At 41.0% G+C, this 8,938-nt stretch overlaps 3 non-coding genes across 3 annotated transcripts; 2 read left to right on the top strand and 1 right to left on the bottom strand.

The window, feature by feature from the left end:
• Positions 1 to 7,969: 7,969 nt before the first annotated feature.
• Positions 7,970 to 8,044, bottom strand: Trnas-cga. Its single transcript has one exon. It is a non-coding gene; the product is annotated as a tRNA-Ser (tRNA).
• An 88-nt stretch (positions 8,045 to 8,132) lies between these two features.
• Trnas-cga lies at positions 8,133 to 8,207 on the top strand. Its single transcript has one exon. It is a non-coding gene; the product is annotated as a tRNA-Ser (tRNA).
• Positions 8,208 to 8,433: 226 nt separating this feature from the next.
• Positions 8,434 to 8,508, top strand: Trnas-cga. The gene has a single exon. It is a non-coding gene; the product is annotated as a tRNA-Ser (tRNA).
• Positions 8,509 to 8,938: the final 430 nt, after the last annotated feature.

Here is an 8,938-nt window from a genome sequence, read left to right as displayed (position 1 = left end):
GATCCTACGGTCTTGGCGTGCATCCGTGCGTCGCTGCGGTCCGGTCCCATGTCGACGGGCACGTGCACCTTCCGCCGACCACTGGCGACAACATCGATGTACTGTGGAGACCTCACGCCCCACGTGTTGAGCAATTCGGTGGTACGTCCACCCGGCCTCCCGCATGCCCACTATACGCCCTCGCTCAAAGTCCGTCAACTGCACATACGGTTCACGTCCACGCTGTCGCGGCATGCTACCAGTGTTAAAGACTGCGATGGAGCTCCGTATGCCACGGCAAACTGGCTGACACTGACGGCGGCGGTGCACAAATGCTGCGCAGCTAGCGCCATTCGACGGCCAACACCGCGGTTCCTGGTGTGTCCGCTGTGCCGTGCGTGTGATCATTGCTTGTACAGCCCTTTCGCAGTGTCCGGAGCAAGTATGGTGGGTCTGACACACCGGTGTCAATGTGTTCTTTTTTCCATTTCCAGGAGTGTAGTAATCAGTACGTGGAGTCGGATTCATTATCTGTCCGCCACTGTTTATATTGCTTTCCAACACAGACAGTCACCGCGCGGCCTCCTGTTGCCAATTCAGCAACTCCGCTGTCGCACGGGATTTGATCTCTATTAATTCAGCGTGTAATGCGGCAGCCCTAGTGTCAATATTTACACTCGCGGCCGCTGTCGCTTGTTCTACAGCTGTTTTTACATCGCTTTCAATCTTTGCAGTGATTTCATGATCCTTTAACTCTAACCATTCGTTAAATTCTTTTTCCACTCTTTGAGCTTGTACTTCCAAACATGTATAAATACTTTTTCGTGCTTCTAGCTCTACATTATCTACACAGTTAGTTAAAGTTTGGACATTGTCTTCAAGCCTAGCCTAAGATATCTGTAATTTTTGCATCTCACTTGCCAAGCTTTGTACAAGATCGGGTATTTCTTTGCAAGCATCCCGTATCTCTGCAGGTTCCCTTTGGATACTGTCTAGTTTCGCTTCACTGCGCTGCTCTTGCTCACTGAGCCTTTGAGTAAATTCTTTCCCTTGCTCATGTAGAATCTGAGCCAGTTTTTCTTTCCTTTCTCTGTCTCTTTCTTCGAGCCTATGCAGAAATTCAGCAAAATGGTGTGCAATCGGTGAGCATACTGGTGTCCCACTTAATCTAGCCCTAGTTTGGCCCCCTGCCCATACAGTGGAGTAGTTGGTATTCTATTCCCATTCTGCTGTGGACCGTCATTCGCCGTCCATAGATCCTCGCCCCCACTCCGGAAATTATGTTATACGAGGCGGTGGCTTGGGATTCGTTTACGTTTTGCAAATGATCCTTACTTTCCATGTTAAAAAGATTTTGTTCGTCTGGTACAGACCCTTTGGTTGTCCTATTTTTCCCATAGTAAATTCACTTTAAGCCGCTGACAAATCCTTAACACTGACACACACACGAATAATTATCCCCTCCAAAAATAAACACACAAATAAACACAATGTCATTTGCATTTTGCACTCTATTTACTATTTTTTCACCGAAAGTATATCATGTTCATATGGGTTCGATATTCCGCACAGAGCTACACAGGATGCTTCCACAATAGGCCTTACCTTGTTATTTCTCTTTCATGTAACCTTTTTTCTTTTCTACACTTTTTTCTTCTTCAGATCTCCTCAGGGTGTGGTTTTGTTGTTGTACATTTAAAAGAATTCATATAGGCATTAATATTTTACAACAATTAGGCAAATATATAATTACATTCATTACAATAGTAGGCATCATATTAATAATTCTCGCATTTTCTTTGATCGGGCCCAAAAGTTGCGCCGCCAATCTCACGTCCTTTGGCCATCGTAATTTAAATTATTATTTACTACAGAAATTGGTTGGTAATGGTGATTGTTGGCGACTTACGTGGTGGGCCTTAATGAAAATGATATTTCATTCAGTTTTGATTTACAATTAAATGCTTTTGTGGAGTTCTCTTTTTTTAACAATATTAATCTTCAATGGTAATTTTTTGTTACGTTAATGAACAATGGAATAAACTTTTCATATTAACTTCCTCGGCTAGTCAGTTGACTTTAAAGCAAAAACGTCTTTAGTTATTAATTACAATTGCGGCCCTTACACGCGCGAGAGTATTTTTTCTTACTTCTGTTAACTACTGCATTGTAGTCGGAGTCCTGGCTCCGGCTCTCAGCTGTTGTACTGAAAATACGAATCCTAAAGCTACGTATTGTCTGCAACATCGGGTGGCTGTGGAGAAAAATGTATCTTATATTAATAGCGGACGAGTTTTTCGCTTCTGCTAATTTTTATGAGTTAATATCGTCACGTAATGGCGTCGGCTGCATCGGCCGTTGCGATTGTTGCACTTTAAATTACTCGAATGAAGGTTAATTCAAGGAAGGTGGACATGAAATCGGGATCACCTCTTACAAATTAAAAGTGAACAATAATGTTAAATCAATATATTATCTGCTTAATTAGTACAAATATGCTTACATTTGCCAGCACTCGCAATATGTCCGTCTACACATAACCAAGACAAGAGAAGAATTATAATATGGAAACGTGAGGAAAATACATGTTCGCCTGGGTGGCTAGTGTCCACTTATTATTCAATTTTTAAATGTCTCTTCTTTATAAATACTATTTTTAAGTCTTTTCTTAGTATTTCACTGGGGACAGCATACCTTCCACAGCCTCTCAGTGACAGAAAGTTCAGCAAAATAACAATTGAGGAAAATAAAATGTTTTCAGTGCTCTAATATTTTGTCTAGAATCTGCATTGTTTCTAACTTAAATCATGTGTCTTGGCATAGAATCTACGAGAAATTGGACATAATTGACAGAAGAAACAATTTCCTCTCAGGGTTCGACAACAAAGTCTCAAAGGGCATCAGATGTAGGTAGTTGGTCTCACTGCCACTTATCTGACAGCTTTTGTTCTACCTCAGCTCAAATTTCTTCACTGGATTCGTATCAGCAGCCTGTGGCAGCCAGATTCTTGAAAGTAGCACACTCAGTACCAGTTTACAACAAAGGTAATCCCCATGAAGTCTCAAACTACAATCTATAATACCAGTGCGCTAAGGTGATGGGGTCTACAATAAAAGATCAGCTATTAAGTTATTTTGAAGAAAATGACATCTTTTATGATATGCAGCATGGCTTTTGGAAGGGCAAGACAAATACAACAGGACTACTTGACTTAGTTACAAATATAAGTAAGGGTTTTGAAGAGAAGCAGTCTATAGCACTGGTGCTCTGTGACCCTAGTAAGGCATTTGACTGTATTGCACATAACAGCCCGCTCAGCAAACTAAAATCATATGGTATTGGGGGAACTGTTCTACAAACTCACGAATCCTACTAAAATAACAGATGACAATTTGTGTAAGTGCAATGAGCTGAATCAGGTGAAATGAAGTGCCACAGCGATTCCTAATAGGGTTCCCACTGTTCTTAATTTTTGTTAATGACATAGGCACCAATGAGCACACCTTGCAGATGTCACAACTTTGTTCTCAAAAGCAGAGAATGTATTTCAAGCTGCTCAACAAGCTGAAATCCTATTCAGTGAAGACAAAGTTCTGGTACATCATGAACAAGAAGAAAATTAATTAAGAGAAAATACAGATGATGATATGCAGCTTAAGTAATACAGGGCACTAGGTGACACAGCACCTATTAAGCTTCTGAGCTTTTTCATTGATACCAAGTTAATGTGGCAACAGCACCCTAAACATGTGTATTCCAAACTCTCACGAGTCCCATACCTCTTGAGGACACTAAAAACTGTTACACCTATTAACAGTATGCTATGCAATTTTCCACAGCCACATCAGGTATGGGCTGCAACTGTGGGGACATTCTGCAGGCTGCAAGAATGTGCTTTTATTACCAAAGAAAGCAACGAGGCTCACTACCTCAAGCAAACCAATTTTTTCTAGGTTAGGAGTTCTGACTGTTTTCAACTGCCTTGTTCACACAAAGACAAGCTGTGAGACATACAGTAAGAGAAATGAAGTTCATAAATGCAGCACTCGCTATAAAGACTGTATAGACAGGCAAAGATGTCGATTAACTAAGTCGCAAAATAGCTTCCCAATGTTGGCCACAAAATTATTTAATGCTCTACCTAAGGACATTCAGTCATTACCAGTCAAACAATTTAGAACTGCAATTTCGTGTGCTTGGAAGGAGCAACCTTTGTGCAGTATACAAGAATACTTCCCTGATCATAGAACAGTGTCTACCTGAATTGAAACTCAGTGCCAATGAAAACAGCAGCAACTCTGCTATTTTATTACATAATTGTCTTATTGTTGTAATGTATATTGCACTCTAGTTCTTAAAACTATGTTTTATAGTAGACACTTTAGTATATGGATTAAATGGCAAATTTTAATTAATTTTAATGTGGCAATGCTATTGTAAAATTGACGTCATCTGTCGAGCAATGGCTGGTGCATGATAGAATTGGTAATAAAGTAATAACAATAATAGTAATAATAATGATGATATAATTATATAACAATAATTTTTCGTTCTTTTACCATGATGTTTGCTTAGTTTTTAATGAACTATACCAAACTACCAGCTCATCAATTGCACTTACATGATTGAGATGCAAAAATCTGAATTCAAACTCTTCTGTAAAGCTATGAATTATGGGCATAATTTGTTTCTAGAAGTCCATAAAAACTTCATATTTTAAGTTGACATTCTCCAAGAAGTGGGTGATCCAGCAACGTTATGTTAATCTGGTAAAATTGTCCTTTCTTGAGACCTTTAATGGGTGTTTATGGGCGCACAAGTACTCATAATATCCTTACTTGTTCACTGTTGTTAATTTATTGGAAAAACGTAATCACTGTTTCTTAATACTTAGAGGTAAGAACTAGGTGTAGCTTTACGAATTTTTAACATTTCTATGCTGAACTATCAATAATTTCATGTTTGCTTCTGTCTTCTGAGAACAGTCCTCCAAAAATTCATTCTGTGGTTGGATATTTTCTGTGGCATAAGCAGGATGTATTCATGGACAAGTAAAAAAAAATTCCCGTTTCTCCCAGTTAAAAATGCACTTTTCCCCCACATTAAAATATACTTTTTACAAGGTAAAAATACACTTTTTCCATGATAAGCGAGTCTGTCTGCCTTCGAAGCTGTAAAAATATCAATTCTTTGAATGGTAATGGTTATATACACCAGCTTAGAACTTCCCGACACTTGATAAAACGAAACTCGGCAAAAAAAAAAAGTGTTTTGGAAAGATCTTTGATGTGCAGCAACATGTACAGTGCATGTTTTCATATTACGATAAATTCGAATTCCACCAAACACAGCACGCTAGTTTTCAAAGCTTTGAAATAGACATTGCAATGCGTTTTTGTAAGCCAATCACTGCTCATGTCACGTGATCTCGCTAGCCACTGACAGCACATTTTCAGAGCATAGAACATGTGATGTAGTCAGCCAACAAACACGAAAAGTTAATGGTTTAAATTAATGTACATAGTCTAGCTACAAGGAGAAGCTTAGCTCTCACATATAATATTGGTCTTTTTTGCGTGTGTTACACTTGTATAAGATACATCACACAAATGTGCAGGTAAAATTTTAAACAATGACATTAATGTCTGGTCTTCTGAGCTCGAAATTATTCGAAGTGGCTGGTACTGAAAGTGTTAAGTTTTAAATGACAGTCTGTGATTTAAGAAAGTCATTGCACATTCTCACGCATAACATAATTCTTCTTGCATAAAAGGAAACTTCAATGGAAAATAACGCTTTTCAAAGAACCATTCACAGTGCTTCCTCTTAGTCGTGGGTTCGTTTCAGCAGGTGCCAGAGAGCACTAGAAAACTGGCATCACTGGGGATATGCAGCTACGATGTCGTAGGAAGCCCATATGTCCGTACACATATAGGATTAAGAGACCTTACATGACATCATAAAAGAAAGAGGACACCAGATGATACTCCAAAAGCATTGTAATTTCGTAAACCATACTAAAATGCATAAATCGGCGTAAAGGACACTTTCATATGTCCAGATTCGCAATGAAATATTTCCCTAACTGATATTAAGCTTTTCAGTGCACTTTTCGGGATAAAAATTTTCTTGGAGTACCAGTACTTTATTGTCTCAAGTTTGGTTCTTTATTATGGGATAATGCCACACATGGCAGATGATAATGCGCACTTGAAATGCTGTGGACAGTTGAAACTAGCCAATAGTGTGGAATGGAATACTTAGTTTCTTATAAACTGACTGCATTAGCGGAAACGATTAATAAAAGCCACATTTATTTAGCAAACCGACAAAAATCACATCATTGTTGTGCAACACGATTAATGCTTGACTGCCATAAACGTGGAAATAAAATAAAATCAGAAAACTGAAACTAATGAAGTATTTTAGCCTTCCATAATTACGTGAATGTATTTTAATTCACTTAATACTTCCCAGTCACAGAAATCCATTTTATTTTCATTTGATGTTTGAACTGTTAACAGAAAGGAACAGCAAAACCACTAAACATAAACACAAGTTACTATCCGCCTCCCCACTACAACCCAGACCGCTCTGTGCATGCGTGAATCTGTGAGCTAGGACGCTTCAAAAAAAATTTTCGGGGTAGCATGTCTGCTTCTTGCTACTGCTGCAGGCACACTTATAGTGGATATTATTATTTTTTCTTTTCGTGTAAAGCAACGAGTTGTTTTGTGGGAAAGGTAATGTTTTGATACGAGAAAGAGAAGAGATATGGTCTTCAATTGATTAATTCCGGTATCTTCACATGTCGGCGGATGTACGACGAGATCCGTCATACCAGTCATCATCATTAGTGTTCTGCCAAAAGTCAGGTTTTCACATGGTAGTTCTCCAGGGTGTCTGGTCTTCTGCCATCCCTCTTCAGGTCCCCATAATTTCCTCTTGCCTTTATATCGTCTATCATCTTGTGTCTCCTTCTTCATCTCAGCCTTCTCCCACAAAACAGTCCTGCCAAAGCCATCTGCTAGCGAGCACTCCTTTCTCAATGAATGTCCCAACCAGTTCTTTTTCCTTTCTCTTGCAACCTTCAGCATACCCCTTCTCTCTCCAACCCTTTCCAATACTCTCTTATTATTCACTCTTTCCATACAGCTTACTCTCTCCATTCTCCTCCACACCCACATCTCAAATGCTTCTAACCTTTCGTTCATCCTCTCGCCTCAGCGTCCTTGTTTCTGCCCCATATAGTGCCACACTCCAGACAAAACATTTGCCAAGACACTTCCCTACATCTTTATGTAATTTGCCACATTACAGTCTCCTCTTTCTGTTGAATGCCTCCTTCGAAACCGAGCGAGGTGGCGCAGTGGTTAGACACTGGACTCGCATTCGGGAGGACAACGGTTCAATCCCGCCTCCGGCCGTCCTGATTTAGGTTTTCCGTGATTTCCCTAAATCGCTCCAGGCAAATGCCGGGATGGTTCCTTTCAAAGGGCACGGCCGACTTCCTTCCCCATCCTTCCCTAATCCGATGAGACCGATGACCTTGCTGTCTGGTCTCCTTCCCCAAACCAACCAACCTCCTTCGAATGTTAATTCGAGTTTTCACCTCCTGGTGACACCTCAGGTCTTCAGTTATTGTGCTTACCAGATATGAGGGAAGTCAATTGTTATCTGCAAAGTAGTTATAAAATTGTATTGTAATCAAATAGTAAACTTACAAGAACATCATTTTTCGACATAGTCCTCTTGCGTTTCAATGTACTTGGTCCATTGTTGTACAAGCTTCCTGATGCTGTCATAAAAGAATGTTCTCTGTTGAGCTGCGAACCAGGAATGTACAGCTTCTTTCACCTATTCGTCCAAGGCAAATCGACGGCCCCTTAATGCCTGTTTGAGTGGAACAAACAAGAGATACCAGAATGAGATTTTCACTCTGCAGCGGAGTGTGCGCTGATATGAAACTTCCTGGCAGATTAAAACTGTGTGCCCGACCGAGACTCGAACTCGGGACCTTTGCCTTTCGCGGGCAAGTGCTCTACCAACTGAGCCACCGAAGCACGACTCACGCCCGGCACTCACAGCTTTACTTCTGCCAGTACCTCGTCTCCTACCTTCCGGGCGTGCCGGGAGTGCCGGGCGTGAGTCGTGCTTCGGTGGCTCAGTTGGTAGAGCACTTGCCCGCGAAAGGCAAAGGTCCCGAGTTCGAGTCTCGGTCGGGCACACAGTTTTAATCTGCCAGGAAGTTTCATATCAGCGCACACTCCGCTGCAGAGTGAAAATCTCATTCTGGAAACATCCCCCAGGCTGTGGCTAAGCCATGTCTCCGCAATATCCTTTCTTTCAGGAGTGCTAGTTCTGCTAGGTTCGCAGGAGAGCTTCTGTAAAGTTTGGAAGGTAGGAGACGAGGTACTGGCAGAAGTAAAGCTGTGAGTGCCGGGCGTGAGTCGTGCTTCGGTGGCTCAGTTGGTAGAGCACTTGCCCGCGAAAGGCAAAGGTCCCGAGTTCGAGTCTCGGTCGGGCACACAGTTTTAATCTGCCAGGAAGTTTCAAAACAAGAGATAATCAGAAGGGGCAAGATTGGAGCGTTTCAGCAGTGTGGGCAGCAGTATGTGGACAGGCATTGTTGTACAACAGCAATCCTCGTCGTTTGCTTCGAATTGCAGGCTTTAGCCTGGCAATAAGCAACTCACTGTAATGTACATTGTTTATTGTTGTGCTCCTTTCCCCATAATGTTCCAGTAATGGACCTTGCATGTCCCAAAAAACCATAAGCATTAGTTTTCCTGCAGGCAGCTGGGTCTTGAACTTTTTCTTGCATAGCGAATTTGGATGTTTCCATTCCATACTCTGCGGTTTACTCTCTGGCTCGTAATGATGGATACATGTTTCGTCACCAGTAATGATTCTATGTAAGAAGTTGTCCCTTTCATTGCCATAGCGATCCAAATATCT

This window comes from Schistocerca piceifrons, chromosome 2 (assembly GCF_021461385.2).
Source record: "Schistocerca piceifrons isolate TAMUIC-IGC-003096 chromosome 2, iqSchPice1.1, whole genome shotgun sequence".
Lineage (NCBI taxonomy): Eukaryota > Metazoa > Arthropoda > Insecta > Orthoptera > Acrididae > Schistocerca > Schistocerca piceifrons.
Note: the sequence above shows the minus strand (reverse complement) of the source record. Positions and strands in the feature narration are given on the sequence as shown.